The sequence below is a fragment of the Adiantum capillus-veneris genome, chromosome 12 (genome assembly GCF_014529385.1).
Source record: "Adiantum capillus-veneris isolate H3 chromosome 12, ASM1452938v2, whole genome shotgun sequence".
Taxonomy (NCBI): Eukaryota; Viridiplantae; Streptophyta; class Polypodiopsida; order Polypodiales; family Pteridaceae; genus Adiantum; species Adiantum capillus-veneris.
Window position 1 is genome coordinate 115,045,335 of NC_140942.1, and position 26,965 is coordinate 115,072,299.

General features: G+C 40.4%; 1 non-coding gene and 1 pseudogene across 1 annotated transcript; both read left to right on the forward strand.

Moving 5' to 3' along the window:
• Nucleotides 1-957: 957 nt before the first annotated feature.
• On the forward strand, nucleotides 958-6,895 carry LOC147446359 (uncharacterized; annotated as a pseudogene).
• A 1,804-nt stretch (nucleotides 6,896-8,699) lies between these two features.
• On the forward strand, nucleotides 8,700-8,821 carry LOC147446360 (U5 spliceosomal RNA). Its single transcript, XR_015189952.1, has one exon. It is a non-coding gene; the product is annotated as a U5 spliceosomal RNA (small nuclear RNA).
• The last annotated feature ends 18,144 nt before the right edge of the window (nucleotides 8,822-26,965 follow it).

The window sequence follows — 26,965 nt, forward strand, 5'->3', positions numbered from 1 at the left end:
ACCTACGGTGGTCTAGTGGACATCGTGGCCAGGTCACCACCACCACTCAGTTTGGAGATAGACTTAGCTGGCTGGACATTTATGGGCCGTTGGTGGCTCTTATGGTTGTACATATGAGTAGTCGTGTTTTGGGGCAGTTCTATCTTATCTTGCACGTAGTCGTCTAGAGGAAGTCTTACACAGAGCACTGCTTCACCATCCTTGCACATCTGAGCCTCGACACCCCATTTGTACCTGTGAGTCTTGGGCTGGAGCGGAGTGTACTGCCACGCCAGAGTCTGTACATGGTTCTTTGAGCTAGTCGAGTCCACATGTTCTGGTCCACTGTTGTGTCTCTGTTGTTATCCATTGTTTCTGTGTTGTTATCCATTGTTTCTGTGTTTCATTCTGTTTGAGAGAGTTTTCATTTGTTTGAGTAAGATTGTCACGCACATTGCACTGAGGGGCACCCACACTGTAGAGAGCACGACACATTATCCGCGCTACAAAAAGCGAGTACTGCTCTATCATGCATGTGCCAGTTTGCATTTATATATCACCTTTGTTTGTTTCAAGAAGCTTGAACTGATTTAGAAGGGCTCTAAATGTATTTGTGAGTCTATGCTTGTGAAAGGAGACTTTCTTGCGTCACATTCTATGGCTAGAAGCTGCACTTGTGGCTTTCACCTTCCTTTTAGATCAGAGCCGGATATGATTGCGGACTGATGGAAGGTTGTTAATATGGTTTCTTTTCTCCAAATGTAGAATCATCGACCTGCGTCCGAGGCAATCAGCTTGAGGAGGCTCTCCATTTCTGGATCTCTAGGGAACAGCTACAAGAAAGGTGCTTCAACAACACCTCTACAGCGTCGCCTTTTGAGTAGAGACCCATGACTAGGTACATGTAGAATAGGTGCTTCAACAACACCTCTACAACGTCGCCTTTTAAGTAGAGACCCATGACTAGGTACATGTAGAATGCCGGTGCTTGCTGTCGTTTCAAAGAATGTCGATGCCACTATCACACGGCCGATCGCCAAAGATCACTGCAAGGGCAACACTAAGCCTTTAGAGCCTGTATATGCTCTTCCTAATAGTGCTCCTAGACCTCAAGTGCAAGATTCCAAAGCTCTGGTCAATCGTTCAACTCTAGATCACAGGCGTCTCCTGCCGTATGCTGAATCAAGGCGCCCTCTCTCTCTCTCTCTCTCTCTCTCTCTCTCGATAATGGCAGTTAGAAGTCTCGCTTTTTGCCAATCCTATGGAAAGGTCTAGGGCTGCCCCTTCTTAGGAGGCGCTCTCCTTGCCCATAACCGATTGCCACGACCGTCATGGCTCCCTTATTGTGCTTTTTGGCCTCAGGTAGAGCTTCCTCGCTATATTCGGCTCAATTTTCTACCTGTGTGTTTGGATGTCATGTTGTCAAGCTAGTGAAAACACAGTAATCATGTGTTCTAGCTGTATGAGTTTCTCTGCATGCTCTGAGGGGGCTTTGAAGCCTGTTCAGCTTGGAATCATCTTTGTACCGGTGTCTAGTTGCCTTTACAATTCTCGTTCAACGTTTCTTGTGTTTCTTAGGAAAGCCAGTACTGCTCTGTCATGCCTCCGTTTGTTTCAAGAAGCTTGAGCTGATTCAGAAGGGCTCTAAATGGATTTGTGAGGCAGTGCCTGTGAAAGAAGACTTACCTGCATCACATTCTATGGCTAGAAGCTGCACCTGCAGCTTTCACCTTCCTTTTAGATCAGAGCCCGATATAGTTTCAGACTAATGGAAGGTTTTTGGTATGGTGTCTTTTCTCTAAATGTTACGTCTGAGACAATCAGCTTGAGGAGTCTCTCCATTTCTGGATCTTTGAGGAACAATTGCAATAAAGGTGCTTCAACAACACCTCTATATTGTTGCCTTTTGAGTGGAGACTCGTGACCAAGTACATGTAGAACGTCGGTGCCTATTGCCGTTTCAAAGAATGTCGATGCCACTATCACATGGCCAATTGCCAAAGATAACGGCAAGGGCTGCACTAAGCCATCAGAGCCTGTGTATGCTCTTCCCAATAGTGCTCCTAGACCTTGAGACCAAGACTTCAAAGCTCTAGTCAATCCTTCAACTCTAGATCACAGGCGTCTCCTACCATATGCTGAATGGAGGCACACGGAGTTTCATGCCACCACCAGAGGAAAACCAATCGCCAATTTCATTGAGAAACTTGAACGGCGTGCAAGGGTGTGTGGCATTTGAAGAGCATGGTAGTGGCTTTCATGATGTGTCATCAGGTAGAGTTTTTGTGTCCTGAGGCAAGTGCCAAGTACGACGAAACCACCATGGATTCTTTGGATTGTCTATCAGAAGAGCATTTTCAGCCCATTGTTCAATCTACCATCTTTCTTGGGTTTGAGATGGAGGGTTACATTGTTGTTAAGTCTCAGGTGTATCTTTAGTCCAAGCACTCCGGCATCAATTTAGGCTCTTACTCACTTCCAAATTGCAGTAGCACACATATACATTATAGTCACAAGCGAATGGCCTGTTTTGTGGTATGGGATTCTGTCATGCCATGTGTCAGAAGCAGCTCCATCCGGCAGTGTGCATTGGGCTTGACGTAGCGAGGAGAGAGAAGCCGGTAGAAAATTTTACATTTGGGCAGAACAATGGTGGTAGTTAGAAGTCTCGCTTTTTGCCCAATCGGATGGAAAGGTCTGGGGCTGCCCCTTCTTCTCAAGAGGCACCCTCGTTGCTCGTAACTGATTGCCATGGCTGTCATTGCTCCCTTATTGTGCTTTCTAGACCTCAGGTAGAGCTTCATCTCTATATTTGGCTTAATTTTCTACGTGTGTTTGGATGTCATGCTCTCAAGCTGGTAGAAACGCAGTAATCATGTGTTCTAGCTGTATGAATTTCTTTGCATGCTCTAAGGGGGCTTTGAAGCCTGTTCTGCTTGGAATCATCTTTTTACCGATGGCTAGCGTTTCTTGGGAAAGCCAGTACTGCTCTGTCATGCATGTGTCAGCTTGCATTTATATATCGCCTCTGTTTGTTTCAAGAAGCTTGAGCTGATTCAGAAAGGCTCTAAATGTATTTGTGAGTCTGTGCCTTGAAAGGAGACTTACCTACGTCACATTCTATGGCTAGAAGCTACACCTACAGCTTCCTTTTAGATCAGAGCTCAATATAGTTGCGGATTGATGGAAGGTTTTTGGTATGGTGTCTTTTCTCTAAATGTAGAATCATCCGCCTGCGTCTGAGGCAATCATCTTGAGGAGGCTCTCCATTTTTGGATCTCTGAGGAACGCCTGCGATAAAGATGCGTCAACAACACCTCTACAGCATTGCCTTTTGAGTGGAGACCCGTGACCAGGTACATGTAGAACACCAGTGCCTACTTCCGTTTCAAAGAATGTCGATGCCACTATCACATGGCCGATCACCAAAGATCACTGCAAGGGCAACACTAAGCCTTTAGAGCCTGTGTATGCTCTTCCCAATAGCTCTCCAAGACCTCAAGCGCAAGATTCCAAAGCTCTGGTCAATCGTTCAACTCTAGATCACAAGCGTCTCCTATCGTAAGCTGAATCAAGGTGCCCCACCCTCTCTCTCTCTCTCTCTCTCTCTCTCTCTCACGGTTGTGGCAGTTAGAAGTCTTGCTTTTTGGCAATCCGATGGAAAGGTCTGGGACTGCCCTTTCTTCTCATGAGGCGCCCTCCTTGCCCATAACCGATTGCCATGGCCGTCATCGCTTCCTTATTGTGCATTTTGGACCTCAGGTAGAGCTTTCTTGCTATATTCGACTCAATTTTCTACCTGTGTGTTGGATGTCGTGTTGTTAAGCTGGTAAAAATGCAGTAATCATGTGTTCTAGCTGTATGAGTTTCTCTGCATGCTCTGAGGGGGTTTTAAAGCCTATTCATCTTGGAATCATCTCTGTACTGATGTGGCTAATTTCCATTACAATTCATGTTTAGCATTTCTTGCGTTTCTTGGGAAAGCCAGTACTACTTTGTCATGCATCAGCTTGCATTTATATATCACCTCTGTTTATTTCAAGAAACTTGAGCTGATTCAGAAGGGCTCTAAATGTATTTGTGAGTTTGTTACCTGTGTCACATTCTATGGCTAGAAGCTGCACCTGCAGCATTCAGCTTTCTTTTAGATCAGAGCCCGATATAGTTTTGGACTGATGGAAGGTTTTTGGTATGGTGTCTTTTCTCTAAATGTAGAATCATTGGCATGCGTCTGAGGAAATCAGCTTGAGAAGACTCTCTATTTTTGGATCTCTGGGGAACAGCTCTGTGATAAAGGTGCTTCAACAACACCTCTATAGTGTCGCCTTTTGAGTGGAGACCCATGACAAGGTACATGTAGAACGCCGGTGCCTACTGCCATTTCAAAGAATGTCGATGCAACTATCACATGGCCGATCGCCAAAGATCATTGCAAGGGCAGCACTAAGCCTTCAAAGCCTGTGTATGCTCTTCCCAATAGTGCTCCTAGACCTTGAACATAAGATTCCAAAGCCCTGGTCAGTCGTTCAACTCTAGATCACACGCGTCTCCAATTGTATGCTAAATCAAGGAGCATGGAGTTTCTTGCCACCACTAGAGGCACACCGATCTCCAATTTCACTAAGAAACTTGCACAGCGTGCAACGGTGTATGGCATCTTCAGAGCATTGTAGTGGCTTTCATGATGTCTCATCAGGTGGAGTTTCTGTGCATCTCAAGACAGGTGCCAAGTACGACAAAACCACCATGGATTCTTTGAACTGTCTATCAGAAGAGCATTTTCAGCCCATAATTCAATTTACCATCTTTCTTGGCTTTAAGATCGAGAGTTTCATTGTCATTTAGTCTCAGGTGTATCTTCAGCCCAAGCACCCTGCCATCAATGTAAGCTATTAGTCACTTCCAAATTGCAGTAGCACACATATTCATTATAGTCACAAGCCCATGGCCTCTTTTGTGGTATGGGCTTCTGCTTTGACTTAGAAAAATATTGTTCATGCAAATGCTGGTGGTTTTCTATGGAAGTTAAATGTAATGGGGCCGAAAGGAGTAATTTCAAAGGGTTGATGTAAAGAAATGGGAAACATGCCTCAAAATTTCTATCACAAGGAAAAGCCTGATATGAAGCACTGATATGTGCTCTTTGCTAGTCTGGCTTTTTAACGGATACTTCTCATGGACTGTTTCATCTCTATCTATCTATATCTATATATCTTTACTAAATATAAAGGACACAAGGATTCCGGCTTGCCACATGTTGCAAGCACGTTAATCCGGCCAGTGTGGTTTGCATCCCCCAATGACAAAGGCGACTACACAAGAAGGAGAAAGAGAGAGAGAGAGAGAGAGAGAGCAGTAGATACTACGGCCACACGTGACCAATTTTTTTTTGAAATGGAGCCGCTCTTTGACATCGACAGTCGCCGTTATAGGAAGGTGGTGCTCACAAAGCTTAGCCAAAGAAGAGAGAGAGAGAGAGAGAGAGAGAGAGAGAGAGAGAGAGATCCATTGGTTTGTAGAGAGAAAACGATGGTGGCAGTTAGAAGTCTCGCTTTTTGCCAGTCTGATGGAAAGGTCTGGGGCTGCCCCTTCTTCTTAGGAGGCATCCTCCTTGCCTGTAATTGATTGCCATGGCCGTCATCACTCCCTTATTGTGCGTTCTGGACCTCAGGTAGAGCTTCATCACTATATTTTGCTCAATTTTCTACCTGTGTGTTTGGATGCCGTGCTGTCAAGCTAGTAGAAATGCAGTAATATTGTGTTCTAGATGTAATGAGTTTCTTTGCAACACTGATGGGGCCTTGAAGCTTGTTCAGGTTGGAGTCATCTTGCACTTCTTGGGAAATCCAATACTGCTCTGTCATGCATGCCTCAGCTTTCATCTATATATCATCTCCGTTTGTTTCAAGAAGCTTGAGCTAATTTAGAAGGGCTCTAAATGTATTCTATGGCTAGAAGCTGGATCTTTGAGGAACAGCTGCGATGAAGGTGCTTCAACAACACCTTTACATCGTCACCTTTTGAGTGGAGACCCGTAACTAGGTACATAAAGAACGCCGGTGCCTACTTCCATTTCAAAGAATGTCGATGCCACTATCACATGGCCGATTGCCAAAGATCAATGCAAGGGCAGCACCAAGCCTTCAAAGGCTATGTATGCTCTTCCCAATAGTGCTCCTAGACCTTGAACACAAGATTCCAAGGCTTTGGTCAGTCGTCAACTCTAGATCACAACCGTCTTCTGCCTTATGCTGAATCGCCAATTTCATCGAGAAACTTGAACGGATTGCTGTAGAACAAGCTAGGACACGGCTCTACTCCTTTGGACCACTGATTCCTATGAATGCTGGACAAAGATGACTAACGAGAGCAAAGCCCTTCTTGCACTCGACAGAGTAAGTCTCCAAGAGGAGTTGGATGTAAAGCTAGATTTTCAGTTTGAAATACTCTTGAGTGCAAGCGGCGGTGTAAGAAAGCAATTACAGACCGCATTCAATGGATTGGATGAAAGGGTGGATTGCTTACAGACGAGCCTTGCAGACGAATACAATTCGAGATGGAAAAAGCTGAAATATAACCTTGATCAAGTAGGGACGCCGGATAGTGGCTTGAGGAAGAAGGGCACCTAGCTTGGGAAATCTGCAGACGGGTTGAGCTTATTGGAAGAAGCTACAGAGGTGGCTAGAGAGGACATCAGGCTCCTAATGGGATTGTTGATCGTCAAGAGAGATGCTGACCTAATGCTCGCCAGGGATTTTCAGGACAGGCAAGCTATGCTTGCAATTTATCTGTTGTTCTATTGTTGGAGTAGTATATTGCCTTTGTTATAAATGTGTGCATGTCTATGACCATGTTGTACCTAGGTGGTTAATTCTTATCTACCTGCTCCATTGACAAAGTTAAAAGAAAGATGTTTATCAAAGCATATCTTGTCATGTTAGGTGAAATTTGGTGGTTAATTCTTATCTACTTCTCCATTGACAGAGTTCAAAGAAAGATGAAGGTTTATCAAAGCATATCTTGAAAGCTTAGGTGAAATTTGGTGCTTTTTTTTCCTGGTAGGATATGCCCAACTGGGGTAGGGCTAGAAAGCTCTGAGTTGTTTTTAGCATATGCTAGGCAACGGCATCTCTCCTAATGCAATGAACCTATGGGTGCATCGTGAACATGTGGTGACAAATCCCAGCCCTAACACCTTTAAGCAAGGGAGAGAGGCACCAAAATTTGATTTGGTCGACATGTATGGCAAATGTGGTGCACTTCAGAAAGCACAAAAAGTGCTTAGAGAGAGAGAGAGAGAGGAGAATCGAATGAACTCCAAACTTCATGAAACTTGAGGTTAGGGGACTCTAGACAATAGGGAACCTTTGCAAGCTTTGAAATCAACAAATGTAATATGTGGGTGGGTGAGAAATTGCAATCGTTGCCTCCTTTAACAAAAGTCACAAACAATGTCCAAGGATTTGTGTTCAAGAGGTGAGCCAAGAAGGCACGAGGCCTCTGGCTGTTGGAGATGGTGTAGAGAGAGAGAGAGAGAGAGAGAGAGAGAGAGAGAGAGTGAACATAGCAATAAGCATAGAAGAAGCCTTAAAACAGTCAATTTAATAATCAAATTACTTAATTAGGATGGTAATTACAAAGCATGGCCATCAACAATGTAATAGAATCATGCAAGAGGATGTAAACACTTGTGAATGCATTAACGACAATTAACTTATTGAGAATTAGAGTAATTTAAGTGCTTTGGTGAGTTTGGAGCATGCAAAAACCTTAAAAATGGCTAAGGGTTTGCCAAAAACAAAGTTCAGGACAACCTCAAACTCCTCAAAGCTTCCCTGACTGCAAAACAAGCATAAATTGCATAGATGTTGAGCAAAGCTATGTTGACCTTTGACTCCTCTTCACCTTCTTCTTTAACCTTGCAACTGTACTTGCTAATCTTCACAAAGAAGAAAATCCAAAAAAAAAACTCCAAAAGACTAAAGAGCACACTTGTTCACATGCACATCATCTTCTCCACGAGCCTTCTCGAATCTCTCCTCTCTTTTTATAGCTTAATGCAATACTTTTTCTTTTGAGATTGAGGGAGGGACAATGACGGCACCGTCAGTGCCTTCCTTGCATATTTTGTTCCCAAAAAACCTTCTTTGTGAGACCCTTCATGAGCTAGGTAGTGAGAAGGGGCCCTAGCATAAGGGGGTGCCCTCCCAATTTCACAACAACACACCCAAGCGCCTCCACAACTCAAACGAGCCGCTCATGTGTCCCCAAGCCATGAAGCTCCAAGCTCTCTACTTCCTTTGAGATTTTTTTTTGGGGGGAGGGGGGGGGGGGTCACTCAAAAATATGTATGATAACACGTGAGTTCAGCAAAAGAGGTTAATTTCCGTTACAATGTTAATGAAATATACATACCAAAGGGTAATATAAATTCAAAAAGTAAAAATTGTTGATACATAAGGGGTTCTTTTACCAGAAAAGGTTGTACATAAGGAGTCTCTATATATGTAAAAAGATGTAAAATAGGGGGTATTTTAAATAGCCTCTTGAACGCACGTGCTATGTAGGATTTCTATATAGTGACCCCCCCTAGCCTTGAGACACCAATACACTACCTCATGTATTGTAGCAACTCACAGAGGCGTTTGGGCCTTTATCCCTCATGCGGAGGCGTTGGGCGCATGGGCCACCCCAATTGAGGCTTTTTTGGGGCTCCATGAAGGTGCGAGTTGAGCATAGAGCAAACTATTCTTTTGCCTTTTACTAGAGAATATTGTGTGCTTGGCCCGAATCCAGCACCGTACTTAAAATTTTGGCAAGGGCTTCCTCCTCAGCGAGGAGGCCCCTCACAGTCTCCTTTGTAAACCTATCCACGCTTTCCTCGCCCATGCATTGATGCAAAGTCATCCATTATGAATCAAGCCAATCGTTGCCATCTCTCTGTGGCAAGGAGGAGGTACCCCTCCTATCTCTAGCTGCCTCTAAGGGTCTATTGAATCCCTTTGGAGAATTACCCCTTGCAATACAAACAAGTGGAGGGGGTGATTGTGGAAAGAAAATGGTGATCTGTGTCGGATGCTTGAATGAAGTGGACCAAAAATTGCTCGTGTGGAAATTTGTTTCTCCACTTTTTGGTAGCCCATACACTCTCCTCTCTACACAAATTAGCTATTGGCTGCTCCTTGAGTCGTCTACGCCTCCATCTATGTCGCTTCAAAGCTCTCTCATGCCTGCTAAGCACTAAGATTCTCAAGCTTTGATACTAATTGAAGTGCGCATGCATGAAGCGTGAGCGTGTGCGTGCGGTTAAGAGAGAGAGAGAGAGAGAGAGAGAGAGAGAGAGAGAGAGAGAGAGATAGTCTTTAGGGACTTTAACCCACAACTATGTGCAGGTTTAGGTTTGAGTCCTTATTAGTTATGTTCACAATGAATGGTCAATGTTAGTGTTTGATCGCCCAGTTACTCTGGGAGGGCACATTGGGCTTTACCACCCCAACACAGAGTTATAGTTAGAGGTATTGGTACCAATGTATGCTCAAGCTACAGAGCAACCTTTGAGGACCATCAACATCTATTTAAAAACTGCTCAATAAAAATCAGCAAGCTCATTTGAGAGCATTATTTTTGCATTGATTTATTTCTTGGAGTGCACCTCTTTTTGGTGCTTGCTTATGTGCTCACTCCATTGATGTACAGTGAGTGTGGATTGGCATTGTATGCATATTATGGAGCCATTTGGCATTTCTACTCATTAGCATTAAGTAGTGTTATGCTTTATGGTTTTAAATCCTCTATCAAAGACTATAGTGGTCGAGGTTTTTTGTTGACAAATGTTGTTGAGAGCATCTATCACTTTGGCATCTTGGATGCTTTTTATAAATTGATTCTTTTTATTGAGATTTTACTCATTTTGCAGGGGAGACTGTCTGATTTTCCCTAGATTTCTTGCCACAGTTTTGGCTTGATTGCCATACATTCTTTTGATACTTTTGGCAGTTCAATCTTGCATAAATGTGACAATTGCAGGTAAAGCAATAAGGAGTGAGTGCTAGTTTATGCTTTTGTCTCTCCCTCTCCCTCTTTCCACACACATAGCATTCACGCACTCTTAACTTGAAGAGTTTCTATTTTGTGACATTATCCATCACCATAGCAAAGGGAGTACTTCAAGAAGCACACAAAGTGCTTCTTTTATGACATCTAGAATCACCATACCAAGGGAAGTCTATGATCCGTGTATAAGGTGTTTGATGAACGTACTACCATGGCTAATATGTATGCTAAATGTGGTGTATTTAGGGAAGGTCTTTGAGGGGCTTTAACATGGGAATGCACAATTCAAAGAGTGTGTCAATATGTGGTGTACTTGAAATAGCACAAGGGATTTGGAGCTTGGCCAAGGTGAGGAGTATGGAGCTAAGTTGGAGGGCAAAAAGTCAAAGGGACATTGGTCTAGTGATTAAAATGAGGGGCTGGAGTATGGAGCTTGGGAGTTTTTTTTTGGAGCAAGGAGATGACAGCCAGTTAACCCCACATGAAAAGGAGTGGGAACTTCTAAAGGCTATATATACTAAAGGAGCAGTGTTTTTCAATAGTATCACACATGTTGTTTTGCAAATTGGAGTTTTTAGAACTATGTGAGACTTGAGACAACCTTCTGCACATGAAACTTTTGGTTTCCAAATCCAAGTGCCCTAAAATTGGTGCAAGGCACAACAAATCCAATGAAGGATCTTGACTTGCATGTCTTCAATTGGTTGTCTTGCAGTGGTCTCTTAAGTCATTGTGTGAAGGCCCCTTAAGGATTCTTTTGCTTCCATGCTTGTATGTCCCTGCATGTATTGCAAAGAAAAACAATCAACTCTAGAATACTTAGCTGCGAGGTCGTTAAGTGCCCCCCTAACCCCAAGCAATAAAATCAACAGTTGCCATTAGGTTATGTTCCAACCGTGCAACTTTCATCAAAATCAATCATGGCGGGCAACTGGCATGCGACACTTTTGTCACTTGTGGACCTCATCTTGAAATTTTCTCATTGATTTGTATGGGTTCTCACTTTTGCACTCACTTCTTTGGTCCATGAAATCATTTTTGGTGGGGTAGATAGATATCAAAGGGGCTCAGCATTGATTTGAGCTACACATTTTGGTAATTGGTTTTGGCAATTGAAGGCGGTGCAAGATCGTAAAATTCAAGAAAAAACTCATTAAAATGGTCATAACTTTCTCCTATGGACTTCGATTGCAAAAAAACATTATCTATGCAAAGAGAGAGGGCTGAGTTACAACTTTTAGAGCTCAGATTGTCTTTACGTCCAAAGCCTAAGGGTAGCTTTCTAAAAAAAGGTTTGTTTATAGTAGTCAATCTTTTCAGTAGAAGGGGTGTCCACGTAGTTTGGAATTTCACCTAAATAAACCTCTACGGCTTGGTGAGGGGACTACTAGGGATCTTCCACCAATCCTTGCGTGCATTTATCTGGGCAATTGGGGGGTGCATTCTGTGGCCCTACCAAAGAATAATGACTAATTTGGGTGTATTGAGGCCACTTAAGGGCGGACTCAGATTCATGTAACCCAGGATTCTTTTTTTGGGGTTTTGGCACATTCCAAACGCGACGGTGATGTCCACTTAACCTAAATTTGATTACAAAGTTTTTTGCAATACCTGTGTGCATTTTGTTTTTCACTCCTTTGACTCATTATCAAGCACACGTTTGCTACTTGAATCAAGGCTTTAGATCAGAGTTTTGGACAACCCTACAAGAGCTAATCTTTCGCTTACTCTACATCAACAACAATCTTTTTGCAGATAGTCTTGCTGCATACTTCTTTTGTTAATCTCTTGATTTTGTAGGGATATTTTTGTGTGTATAGTCGTCCATTGGCTATCACACCTTGGATGCATTGTCAGAGTAAATTTATTTGATTGAGGGTATGCTGGCTGTGAGTCACGCAACAGACAGCCACCACAACGGTTCACAATTATAGTGGTTATTGTAAATGTACTTAAGATTGTGGTTAGGTTGATATCATGAAAAATTTTGTAGCCATTTGTGAGGGTTGATTGTGAGGTTTTATTGAGATGGGAGATTCTTGTGTTTGAGATCCCTTCAGAGATACAGGTGTGGAGCAATCACTCGAGCACCCCTTTTGCATCAATGTAGGATGTATATGACTTGTGGTTAGTCATTTGGACTGCACTATTGCATTCTTGTTGTTGATGAATAGTGTACACATTTATGCACATGTATGCCACTACAGAAACAAATTGACGTAGACAGTCAGTGATAGTTTTGTGACAATTTAGTCACACCTAGAGCTTGTTTGGTGGTTTTCAAACGCTCATTTCACAAAGGAGACTTTGCAAAAATTTCTTTCAAAGATCTCAACTGTAAAAGAATCTAGATTCAATTCTCTTTTGGTTGTTGATAGAACCATTTTACAAAGGAGACTCTGCTGATTTTTTTGGGAGTCTGTAAAATTTCTTGAAGAGTTATGTCATCTTCTTCAAATGAGAGCTCAATATTTAACATTAGAAAGCTGGATGGCACTAACGTTCCTTTTTGGAAAGAGTAAATTTACAATGTTTTGGTGCAAAAGAAGCAAGTGAAGCCTATCGAGCTACAGGGTGTCAAACCAGAAGACATGTCAAATGGCGCTTGGGATGATTTGGACAAGCTAGCCACATCTACTATCATGTTGACATTGTCAAAGAGTGTGTATCTCAATGTGAAAGACATGAGGATCACTTACAACTTGTGGGAGAAGTTATTTGACTTGTACGAGGAATTAAAATGTTGTCTCATTCTAGTTATGTGCTTGGCTTCAATTTCTCAAAATTTTCTATTTGTGAACACCGTTTGTATGTAAAGCAAACAAAGTCATCACATAAAAAAGGTAGTTCAAGGAAAGCAGAGCCATTACAGCTAGTGCATAGTGATGTGTGTGGTCCTATGCCTATGATATCAATGGGTGGAGCATTGTAGTTTGTTACTTTCATTGATGACTTTTCACGCAAAGTATGGATTTATTCCTTGAAACAAAAGGATCAGGTCCTTAAAATCTTTCACAGATTTGTGACATTGGTAGAAATGTAAATTGGCAAGAAATTCAAGTGCTTGTTGTAAGGGCAGTGTCACTAAGCAGTGGGAATAGCTTCTAACGTAGCGGCAGCAGCAGCGTGGCGGCCATGGAAGTGACAATACACAAATTGTCAATACCAATTGTCTTTATCCTAGTTTGAGCCTTGTAATCATTGTAACCTTTTGGTAATACATTGAGCAATGTTCTCCTTTTGTCATACCTATGGTACTGATGAACCTTGTACAAACCCATTACCTAATTGCATTCTCCAGTTGTACCATTAAGTCTTATTGTAAATGCAATATCAGTTCTTGTCTATTATATACTGCTACGATTAGCTACTATCTACTATCACTGTGGAGATCATTACCATTAACAACTATTTGTTCTACTCGTAATGTGTTAATGCTTTTACATTAATAGTACTGATCTGCTAACTTTTTGCCATTAACATTAGTCCTAACTTTCTAGAATTAGCCCAAGCTAGTCCATTTTGGCGATCACGGTGGCTTGAGCTAAAGCTCATAGACTGAACATCATCTCCATAAGTTGGGATCAAAGTCATGGCATCCAAAAGAGGCAAGAATCCATACCAGTAAGAGCAATCACTAGGAATTTTGGTGTGGTAAAAGAAGAATTACTAGAAGAGGCCCCAGTACCATCAAAGCTAAACCCCAAGGCCAAGGAATGGGAGCATCAAAGAAACACCTGGAAGGAAAAGGGCAAACCCAAAGAATTTGATGAATGGAAAGATCAAAGAGAACTGGTAGCAAAGAGTACAGAGAATCTAGAGAAAAAGAAGCCTGAAGTTCTAGAGTGTTCAAAGGCAAGAACAATACAAAGAATTCCAGTAGCAGTAATAGAGACATTACTAATGGAAACACAAGATGCAGGTACCAATGCAGTACCAGTAGAATCTTTTGAGAGTAATGTCAGCAATATTGACACTGAACAATATGAAATTGAGATTAACATGTGTTAGAGGATACAACAGTTAACCATTGAGCTGGGAGACATAAGGTAGAGCTTATTAGTAGTTGTGGCCAAGTTCATCAAGAATAAGAGGAAGTAGGCAGAGCCAATGACAATAGAGGTGCCTCAGATCAAAGATGATGAAGTTCCAGTAATCCAACTGGACTGCAAGAACAAGAAGCAATGGGAACCACTATCAGGTGTTATACTGGATCGTGGGGCTGGTGTAAATATCATTGGGGAACATATGAAGGATAAAATGGGCATTACAACCTTCAAACCATCACCATTCAGGGTGAGAATGGCAAATCAAAGGATAGTACAATCAAGTGTGTTATTGGAGAACCTACACATTAAGGTAGGATCAGAGAAGTTCAAGACAAGCTTCTTGATTTTAGATGTGCAAGGGGCATACAATATGCTCTCAGGTAGACCATGGTTGAGAAGTACTGGTGCCATCCAAGATTATGCCAATCAAACACTGACCATTTATGGGCCACAAAAGAAGATTCAAATCAAAACCAATAACACCAAAAAGTGGAAGACAGCTCTTAGGCCAGAAGAGCTATGTAAGAAATATGGTAACAGGAAGATAGAAAAGATGATGGCCTCACTGAATATCTTTTCAATAGCAGAGATAGACCTAACAAGAGTACTACTAAAGAAACAAAAGGCAGAGGAGCAGCACCAACAAGTTCCAGAGCGTTTTCTAGAAAGTAATGTGGATGAAAGGACGGTAAGTTTTAATGGACTTGCAAAAGATAATGGTAAGTCAATGATACTGGCCAAATAGAAGAAACAATACTGCAATAGTAGTAATAATACTGGAGAGGAACTGGCTAATGTAGACAGAATCTATGATCCCAGTAGCAAAGATGTGGACAGTAACTATGTTGCAAAAACAAGAACTGAGAAAGAAGCAGAAGCAGTAGCCCAGAAGCAACAATAGAATTCCTAACTAGTTACTGCCAGATGATCAAGAAATAGAGGAATGGAAATTGGATTTTGAAAGAGACCCAAAAATGATAAAGATCAATAACCATTTGAAAAAGGAACTGAAAGACAAAGCTTGGAGCCTGTTTCAGAAGTTCAGAGATGTTTTTGCATGGGAACACATAGATGTGAAAGGGATAGACCTAGAAGTCTGTCAACATAGAATACCACTAAAGTCAGATGCAAGATCAATACGTCTACAAAGATACAAAATGAATCCCAATTATGCAAAGAACGTAAAGGAAGAGATAGACAATCTACTAAAGGCTGGATTCATCATTGAAGTGGAAAGCAGTGATTGGTTATTTCCAATAGTGGTAGTTCTAAAGAAGAATGGAAAGCTCAGAGTCTGTGTGGATTATAGAAAGTTGAATGCCCAAACCATCAAGGATCCATTTCCATTACCCTTAACTGACATGATGCTAGATGAAATAGCAAGGCATGAAATGTACAGCTTCATGGATGGATACAATGGGTACAACCAGTTGAATATTGCACCGGAAGATAGATCAAAGACTACTTTCATAATAGAGTCGGGATCCTTTATGTATTTGGTCATGGCATTTGGGTTATGCAATGCTCCTGCTACATTTCAGAGATGCATGATGGAAATCTTCAGTGAATTCCTGCATAAATTCTTAGCAATCTTTGTGGATGATTTTACCATGTACTCTATTGAAGAGTGCACATACTGTTCTTGGAAATGGTGTTTCAAAGGTGTAAAGAAAAGAGAATATGTTTGAACCCATTCAAGTCAGTATTCATGGTATGGAAAGGACAGCTAGGGCATGTTGTATCCAAAAAATGGGATTGAAATGGCAGCTGACAAAATTACATGCATTCAGCAGGCAAGGCCACGAAAGAATGTATCAAAATTGAGTTCATTCTTGGGATACATTAACTTCTACATGAGATTTATACACATGTTTGCTACAAAGGCAATAGTGTTATATGTACTGACCCAGAAAGACGTGAAGTTTATTTGGGTGTCAAGAAAGTTTCCAAGCTTTGAAGGATGCAATCAGTAGCATGCCTATACTAAGGCAACCAAACTAGGATGTAATTTTCCATGTGCATGTAGATGCATCAGGATTGATTATGGGTGCCATTTTGGCACAGCCAGATGGGAAAGCAGACTATCCGGTATATTTTTCCAGTAGGAGATTTAGTAAGGCAAACCAGAGCTACTCAACTACTAAAAGAGAAGCTTTGGGAGTGGTTTTCAGTGCAGCTAAGTTCATGCATTACCTATTGGGGAAGTTATTTCATTTTTATGTGGACCACCAGGCATTATTGTTTGATCAATAAGGTGGTGATTCAAGGAAGACTCATCAGATGATGATGTTCTAATGGAGTTTGAGTTAAAAATTTTCCATAAACCAGGAAAGGAGCTATTATGGAGCAGATTACCTGTCTAGAAACACAGAAGGTAATGAGGTAGAGTGACTAAGAGATGATCTAGTAGATGCTAAGTTATTTTAGAAAACTGCAGTGGCAGTAGAGGAATTAGATCCAAAATGGATGGAGGTGCAAGAATTTCTCTAGAGTGGGAAGATTCCAAAAGACTAGCCTCATTCTAGAAAGCAGGGTCTTATTGTGAAAAGTTTGAAATTCTCCATAATTGGAGGCTCTCTCTACAGACTAGGTATTGATGGAGTAATGAGAGGATGCATCCCTATTCTGGCACAGCTCTAGAGGACACTTCTCTACTGAGAGTCATATACAAGAAAATTTTGCAAGCAGGTTATGGTGGCAAAGTGTAATGGCTGATGTCAAAAGCTACTGCAAAATTTGTGACATTTGTCAAAGAATGAGAAGACCTAAAATAGCAGACATGACTCCTTTGACAACCATTCATCCATTAGAGGTGCTTATGAAATGAGGATTTGATTTCATGGGATCATTCAAGAAGGTGACACCAAGGAAAAAAAAATACATTGTAATGGCCACATGTTATGTAAGCAAGTGGGTTGAAGCCAAGGCATTACCTAACAATACTGCCAAAGCAACAGCTTGGTTTCTATATGAACACATCATTTGCAGATATGGGTGTCCCATTGAGATAGCCTCTAATCATGGTACTCATTTCATTAATGATACCACTGAGATACTAACAGAGATATTCTTCATTAAGCATAGGAAGTCTACACCCTACTACGCTAGGTATAATAGTCAAGCAGAGAGTAGTAACAAGATCATTAAGACCATACTGACAAAGATTGTTTAGAATGAGCCTCATAACTAGGATGAGCAGTTGTTGCAAACTGCCTTATGGGCATACAAAACTACTTACAAGGTAACTATTGGAATGACACCATTCATAATGGTATATGGTATTGAGGCAATAGTACCATTAGAGTTTGTAGTACCCAATTTGAAAATGGCAAAACAATATGAAATGAATTTTAACACAATACTTAAGGCACGACTAGAAGAACTACAAAGATTGGATGAAATTAGATAGGGAGCACTACTGGAGCAGCAAATAGTACAGCAGAGGAGTAAGTACTGGCATGACAGAAAGATAAAAGTCAAGGAGTTTAAGCAAGGGGATCTGGTAATGTCATACCAATTCAGATTAGGGCCAAAAAAAACCAAATCTATAGTTAGCATGATCTGGACCTTATGAAGTTGATTGGGTGTTTTCTAATGGTACTGTACGACTAAAAGATCTCTCTAGACTTATCCTACCAGAAGTGTATAATGGGGCCAAAATCAAGTTGTAATATTCCTCACCTATTGGTAAGGGTAATGAAAAAACCAATGCTATATTGGATTATGAACAAAGGGAGAGTTATCTCTACTAATGGGAGACCAATAGGACCAGTAGAGTAAGGATCAGTAGCTTGGGAATGTGTGCCTACTGAGCGTGACGGTTTGGTGCCATAGCTGTTGCAATCAATCCAAAAATTGAGGGCGGCTATAATAATCATTCAAAAGACCAGCCAATGCATGACTACCACCTCAATAGGTACCAACCAATCAAATTCAAGTAATGAAGTTAAGAATTATAAAAACAAGGAGTTACTGACGGCAAATCATAAATGGCACGGGTCAAGACTACTATAAGAAGGGTGGGATACCTCAGTAGACCACTATTACCTTCAAGTATTGAGAGCTCTGCACAAACCTCCTCACCATCGCCAGTAGCTTCATCAATGCCATTGCCTGGCTCCAGTCCTCTTTCTCCCTTCAACCTTTCCAACTTCACCTTCTCCATTCCTCAACACAGAGCAACCAGCAGTCCATTTGCAGACATGGTGAAGAAAGGCAAGGCTGCTGCATAGGAAGGCTCCTCATCTGGTAAGGATGTTGTGACCAAGGTATCCATTAAACCTTTAACCCTCCTAGAATTTTCCAATGAAGAAAGGAACCTGTTGAAGCAATGGGGCTTTCCAATATTAGAAGAGGCCTCAAGGCACCAGATCCATGAAGGAATTGTTAAACAAACAGCAGGTTCTTTCAACAAGGATAACAATACTGCTACTGTTAATGACAAAGAACTTCAATTGATTCCTGCCATTGTTAAGCACATATTCAAAATCCCTAATGATCCTACACCTAAATCATGTTCAGGAGAGGAAATTTCCATCTAGCTGAAAGAGAAACCTGATCAAAAGCAAAAAAGAAAGATTTTTGGCCAAGGGATCATAGTTAATGATTTTCCCTACTAGAAGGCTTACAAGTTTGCAGTGGAGGCCATAGGTTTAAAGAACTGCAGTACCTACATCTCAAAAAAGATGTTTGGTATGCTATTGGCCAGTGTGCAGTCACCTGATGCCCCTATCAACTTGGTGAACATTTTGATATCCAATGTAGTACAACAAACAACAAAATTTCTTCACATAGGGTTATATAAGGCAGGTTATGTATGGCAATACCTGTATTACGCTACCTCCTCTAAAAATCAGAAGCCAGGAGCACCATTGGCTCTTATTAAAGCTGGTGAACCAGAGGAATCATATGAATCTACTGGTACTGGTAAGAGGAGCTTGGAAGGGGCAGTTGGAGAACTAGGGGCAAAGAGGCCCAAGCTAGACATTAAGCCACTGTAGCGTCAAAAAGAAATTGTACCATTAGGAAATAAAAACCAATCTATTACTATTAATGACAATCTAGTGCGCTCACCCCCTTCTGACTCATCTACATCAAAACATGATAGATAAGCACCAGCCACTTTGATGATGAAGAAGGATAAGCTTCAAGCTATACAAAAACACATGGTCAAAGGAAAATTCATAATGGATAATTTTGTACATCCATAATTGACCTGCACAGCTCTAGTGGCTAGGTTTGTACTTGAGCAAGAAATTGTGCAGACCATTATTGATGGCAGTGCATCAGCTATACAAGCCACTTAGAATACCATTCTCCATGCCATGGCTCAAATGATGGAGGCTCAAGCAAGGGCTTGAGAGTTATTCAAAAAGCAACTAGACTTAGAGAAACAGGAAACAACATTGTTGAGTCAGGAAGCCACTCAATTGGCAGAATAGGTGAAGGCTAAGGATATGCAAGTATAGATGCATGCAAGGAAGCTCAAGGACATGGAGGAGAAGATGCTAAAGGCACAGTAAGCCATGAATGAAATGGAAGAGCATAATAGAAAGTTGAGCCTAGAAGTGGCTAGTAACCAGAAGACACTCCAAGTTAGGGAGCAGCAACTGGAAAGAACCAGAAGGCACAAAAAACTTATTGAGCAGGACATAATGTCTAAGTATTTGGTACAAAACCTGCTGAACATTGCCACTCCTCAAGGTACCATTACTTTACACATATTTGATGCTTAAGAATGGATCAACAGAGTAAGAACTAATCTGAAGGACAAGGCTGAAACTTTCTCTCAAGCCTTAGTAAATGAGGTACTGGTATCACACCTCTAGGATCTAGAAGATGCAGAGAAAGATGATGATGAAGATGAGGATGATGATAAGGAAGAGCAGCCGAGGACATCTGGACATCATCAAGGTCTCGATGATGATGACGACTAGAATGACCTTGGAATTGATCCATCAACAGAAGGTGCTGCTAATGAACTGGGTTGCATTGTGCATTATACGGTATACTTATAATACGTATAAAACGGGCATTTTATACGATACCTGTATTATACAGGTGTTTTATACACTACCACATCATCAAAATGGCCGTATTGTATAACTTTATATTATTTCAATCGATATAAATTTTTTTCTAAATATATTTCGATCAAAATAATTTTTGATTGAACTAATTTTTTATCAAAATAATGAATATTATAAAAGGAGAGCTAACTGCCTTCTCTTATTCATTTTAGGTGCACTCTCTATTTAGAGAGCAACACCTTGAGCTCTTCACAAGAAGAGCTCAAAACCCAAATATCAAAATTACTATTATTGTTAACTTAGTTTAGTCTTTGTGTAAAGATAATTTACACATCAAAATTGATTAAGTATAATAATCAGGTAATGTTTTCTCAGTGAGAGAATTTTACATTTATATATAATTTAGAAATAGAATAGGTAAGTGTCAGTTATTTGCTCTGTGTAGAGTTTATCTCACACTTAGAAATAACTTAGATTAGTGAAGTGATGTTATAAAGGATGTAAGATAGATGTACAGAGAGCAAGAGCTCCCCCCTTGGGGTCTTATACTGACAAATAGGAGCTTTTTTAATGCATGGCCATGAGATAGAGGTGTAGTATTTGATGTAACTAGAGCACCACCCCCCTCCCCCCAATCCCTTTTTCTATGTGTTCAAAGGTCTGGAACATTCACTATGTAAATTTTTCCTATATCATGTGCGTTCACCAGAATGGATTAAAAGTACCCCTTATAGACCTTATCTACACATGTTTCTGTAACTTTACAAAAATACAAAATCCCTTATGTTGAACACGTGTGCTATGTTACATATACTTTAGTGAACTCCCCAGGTCAAAGGCCTCACAAATCCTGTGCACTAAACATTCACACTAGAAATTGACCAAACAAGGAGCCAATTTTTACTTCCTTGTGTCCATCTCGTGTTCTTGGAAATGTTTTGGTTAAGCCATTTCTTTGGTATTTGAAACCACATGTGACCCCTATTGTTATAGTATCCAACCAAAGGTTTCTTGATTAGCAGTTTACATAAGCTCGATTGGTACATATCTTCTATGTTAATAATGCATGTATCTATAATTGATGTTACACTTTCTCTATCCAAATGAGCTACATAGTAAAAATCAAATCCACAATTTAACAGTTAAGTTCACAAGGTAATAGCTATTGGTATCATCTTTAGCAATACCAAAGAAATAGCTACAAGTAGCTCATGAATAGGGATATTTAAGAAGATTTGATACCAAAAACTTGTCACCACTACTCAAAAATGTGGAAACTCAAAGGCTTTACAATATATATATGATGAAACATGAGTCAATAATAAGTCACCCTTATACATCGACACCTTCATCATCTCAAGTTGTCATTTCTCTAAGTCAAGCTTGGCATAGGCATAGTATGGAAACAATAACATGTTGGAAAGCAAGAATTTAGCTTTCTCAACTTGTGAAACGTTGTTAATGATATATATTCAGCATCCCCAAATGAGGACATCTTGACAAAGGTTATGATCCACTTTAATAAGAATAACCATTAATGATTAAACTGAAAGGTCTAAATATTGCTTGAATTTCTGATTAAGACTTGAAACTTGAAACATCTTACAGGCAAATAAAAATATCCATAAAGTTCAACAATAATTATCAAATCTGTAAGAAACTCCAGTAATCTAAATTAAATACTCTCACTCAATGCGACGCCATTTAACAAAAAAACACATTTATATTGCATTTATAGAAGAATCCAGCCTCATGAAAATAATTACAAACGGAGACAATGTTGTTGTTATTAGGCTTCTCTTACAAGTATTTGTCTTCCTCATCTAGAGATTCATATACACTTGAGTATTTGTGTGTCTATGACACTAGGGAAGATAGTAGTACTATATGGATGGCTTTTCTAAGAGCTCCTAGAGAGTACCTATTGCTTCAAGATTCTATAAAAATTCTGCTATTCTTATCAAAATCCTTTAACATCGTAGTGAAAGGTTCCTCATGGAACAAAAATAGAGTGATTTTCATTGTTGCACATGTTTGCTTGCTCATGTCCTCTGAAAAGAAGTTGACTCTGTAAGTAAACAACAGATTATGTGAGCACAAAGTTATAAAGTAGAAAATAATAATCTAATGACAACTATACAAAGAATAAATTATAAGAAAAATCTTTGATGACTCTCTATAAATAACACAACTTACTTGCATTGTGAGACTCAATCACATGCTACACAACTATATATGGCGCGCCAAAGCCATCAACAAAATAGCACCACCCAGTGTTATGAGGTATGAAGCCTAAACATTGAAAGACATAAAGAGGTTTATTCTCTCCAGCATGATAAACTTAAAGATGGAGATGATGTTAAGCTTTGAATGTAAGCTACAAGGGTAGTTTTCTTACCATTTTATCTTTACGTTGGAGATCAACCCTTGCAAAGCCCACACACTATTCACACCTCCTATTGTTGTGGTATTCAATTAATGTGAGCTCATATTTTTTCCATCTTCGGGAGTAGAGGTTTCCATGTAGTGTGAGTGAATAGAATTAGAAGGAGTAGAATCTTGTTTCATGGTGTAATGGAGGTGAGAGAAGGAAGAGGAGCTAGCTTGGTGTGAAACTATGTGGTGGCCAAGGGGAAGAGATGGGGGAGGAGCTTGCTTGGTGCTACAATGGAGGTGGGAGAAAGCTAGTAGAGAGATAGTGTTACACTATAGGGGGTGCATGTGGTTGTTGCAGCAATGGAGAGCTTACAAAAGAGTTTGTAGACAGAGAAAATCACTTTTTAGCTATAGAATAGGTTTGGAAAGACTTTGGAGGGTGAAAAATGATGTTTTGAACTTTTTTGAAAAAAATCAAATTTTTGTATTTTTTAGTGCACGTTTTTTACTTTTGAAGGTCAAAAATACTTTTTTGACCATGAAATAAGTTTGGGGACCTTTTAAAGAGGAAAATTTTGAAATTTGAATTTTTTTTGAAAATTTGAATTTTTTAGTGTATTTTTAAATCCGGACCAAAAAGTGGGGGAAAAAAAGGTCAAAGTGGTCCCCCCCCCCCCCCCTTTCCCCTAGCCACCTCCCTTACCTTCTCACTAGGTAAGAGGCCATAAAGAGGTGTAAGGCTACCTTGTCCCCCTACTTTTTTGATGGTATAGAGTGTGTCCACCACCCTCTTCCTATTGGCTGGCCTCTAATTAACCTTAATCCCAAAGGGCCCCTAGAGGGTTCATATTTTTCCTAATGTTGAATAAGAGATAAGATGATATCAAGCAAAAGATAGACGCTTAAAATAAACATTGATAATTTTTCGAAAATAATTGTTCTCTTATTCAAAGCACAAGTCACAAAATTGTGAAATTACAAAAGATAGAGCTTTATTGTTAATTTAAGTCATGTGTTGACTACGACCCCATAAGATTTGAAAGATGAAAATTTGATGTGCCCAATGAGCCGTTGACGCTTGTGTCTCCTAAGTCCTCGTCTGGTAAAGGCCCATATCTTGCAGCGTAGTCTGCCAACTTTCTTTCTAAGTCTCGATTGCGAGCACGTATCATCTCAATAGTCTCTCCTTGGCTAGCCAACTCGGTGCCTTGAGTAGCTAACTACTCGATCACAGCTGTTTCTTCTGGTAAATATTTAAATCCTTTTTTGCGCGGAGGTTCTTCTTGATTGGATTCTCTAGCAGCCATCTTTTTTGTAGGACCGCCTTTACCAACTCCTGCTGTTGTACGACGATAGTTCCAGTCGACTTTGAGACGCAAAATGTAGTGGCAGTAACATTGTTGCACGAAGTAAATAGCCACTTGATTGTTGTTAAGAGGTGATCTGTATACTTTTATAAATTTAGACAAAAGATGTCTAGCTAGCCCGACATGCTGCAGATCAGACACTTTCAATGGCGCAGATGCCTTCGCGATGCCAGTGATACGAAATAGTGTGCTGCGTACATAATGGTTGGGACAAAGCTGTCTGCATTGCTTGTAAGTCAAGGGCTCCCCTTGCACTTCAGATTCGTCTTCTTGAGACAAAGCTAACACCCTCAAATCACCTTGAGCAACCAAAATATCTTCTTCTCTATAGATTTTTTGTGCAAGTCAATGATTTAATAAAGCATCTTCATTTACAAGCGGTGGGGGTGGAGGTGGGACTTGGTTATCTAGAGGTGGAGGTTGGACTTTAGGTGGAGGTGGTACTTTGTTTTCTTCCATAGGAATAGCATTCTCCATCACTACATTGCAAAAAAAAAAAACTTGAGCTCTTAGACACATTTCACTTCAATTTTAAAAATAAGCACATACCATTAAAAAAATTGATCATCACAGATTCTTAAAATACTTGATCATCACAGTTGAAATAAAAGACTTGATCACCACACTTGAAATAAAATATTTAGAAATAAAAGACTTGATCACCACGCTTGAAATAAAAGACTTGATCACCACACTTGAAATAAAATACTTGTTCATCACACTTAACATCAGACAAAGATGAAGCTATAACAAAACCTAACTTTTCTCTATAGTGCGAGTAATGGTCTGCAACAGTCAAAGACAGAGAATCTATGAAACCTAATTCTTCTCTGCAGTGCGACATGAAGATTTGCATAGCTAGAGACGAGGAATCTAGTATCCCTAACCCCTCCCTGTAGTGACACGATGGTCTACAACAGCCAAAGACGAGGAATCTAATATCCCTAACCTCTCTCTACATTGTGACCCGAAAGTCTACAACAACCAGAGACAAGGAATCTAGTATCCCTAACCCCTCCCTGCAGTGTGACATGATGGTCTACAACAACCAGAGACGAGGAATCTAATATCCATAACCTCTCTCTCCAATGTGACCCAAAAGTCTACAACAGCCAGAGAAAGGGAATCTAATATCCTTAACTCCTCTATGCAGTGCAACACAAAGTTTGCAATAGCCAGAGACGGGGAATCTAAATCACCTAACCTTCACTTTGTAGTGCGACACAAGGTCTGCAACAGCCAGGGGCAAGGATTCTAAATATAAAACCTAAGCTACGCCCTGCAGTGTGACTCGAAGGTCTACAACAGCCAGGAACGTAGAATCTAAATCCTAAACCCCCGCTATAGTGTGTCTGAGGACTACACAACCAACGACGGGTATCTAATTCCTAACCCTCTCTGTAGTGCGACACAGTGGTCTACACAGCCAGAGATGGGAATCTAAACCTGCAAACTTACTCTGAGGTGTGAGCAATGCTCTACAACAACAGAGTCGAAAAAATAAAAATAAAAAACGTTAGAAAACCTAAAAAATATAAAAAATTGATAAAAGAATTACCTAAGTGCGTTGTCGAACGTTGGCAAACGGAAAAAAAGCAGCTCAAGTAGTTTTGACAACTTTCACACACTCTCTCACAAGCTCTTACAGTCACACAATTTTGAAAATAAAAGTTCAAACGAAATGGCGAATCACCGCGGGCTTACATAGAAAGGATTTTGATCGAAATATATTTCGATCGAAATATAGTTCGATTGAAATATATTTTGATCGAAAGATTTATTATACAGATATACCCCATTATATGGATATACACTATATAATGGAGTAATATACGTATAAATTTCATTATACAGCCGTATAAATGCAACTTAGCTAATCCACCATCTAACCCTCCTACTCCCCAGTCATAGCCCCCTCCTCCAACACCTGAAGGGAGAACTAGAGCACATGGGTGCTACTAGAACTACTGGACAAAGCCAATTGCAGATGATTGATAAAATGATAAATACCTACTGAAGGCAGCATTGGTGTGTTGACCTGTAGGAAAAGAAAAGCAGTCTTGCCTGGCTATCCTAAAGGGAAAGAATTGGCCACCAGTTCTGATGATAGCTCCCTCACACAACAAAACCCTTGGGTGAACAAAGAATTCAGAATGGCTAAGGAAATACAGCTCAAGGAATATCTGAAGGCAGATGACATGTACATTGACATAGACAGAATCTGTATGTTATATACTGAAGTAAAGAAAATGGTACAGAAATGGAAGATGGTCTAGTATCATGACAGGGAGCGTTGTAACCTCCCAAAACATCCAGTAGTAATTCAAGTACTTGAAAGAGTACCGGAGATTATCCTTACTACTGAGGAGAAGAGGGGTTAAAACCAATTGACTACTGACAAAATCAATAGTTTGGGGTTACAAGTAGAGATGCTACTGGGGCACAAACCCCAGTACCCATGCCATGCAGCAAGGAACAATATAAAAGAAGGGTTGTCCTAGATCAAGGTAGCAAGAGAAATAATGGACGTGAAAGCACAAAAAATTCTAGATCTCAATACCTCCAGCTGTAGACAAGCTCTCACACCATGAAGCTGGTAGATCAAGAGAAGAATTTAAGGAATGTTCTGCATGTGATTAGATTGTTTATAAAAATGTTGACACAAGAAAATGAAATCTTGGTCAACTATTTTGAGCTCATGCCAGAAACCCCAGCATTGCTTTATGCCATTAGAATGGAAGAATCAAACTTGGCAAAATTCTATCTAGCCTTGTACCCCCCACATATTGAACTTGCAGATTAAATGAGATATTTTTAGATTGTAGAGCAGATCAGAGTATGGTGAGAGAAAAGTGATGAGCTATGGAAGCAATGGAAAGAGGTACTGAGCCTGACAGAGAAAAAGAATTCTGTTAAGGAACTAAAGGATGACTTGATACATTTCAGGGCAGGAATGAGATTCTAGAAGAGGCATATGACATTATTAGCAAAACACATTAATTCTTTTCTTCAACTCTCTATTGAAGCCTCCAAGATCCCTGAGAAGGAGATTGAAAACAAAGCCGGTAATGAGGATACCTAGAGAGATAGGTGAAATTATGTTTGAAGCAAG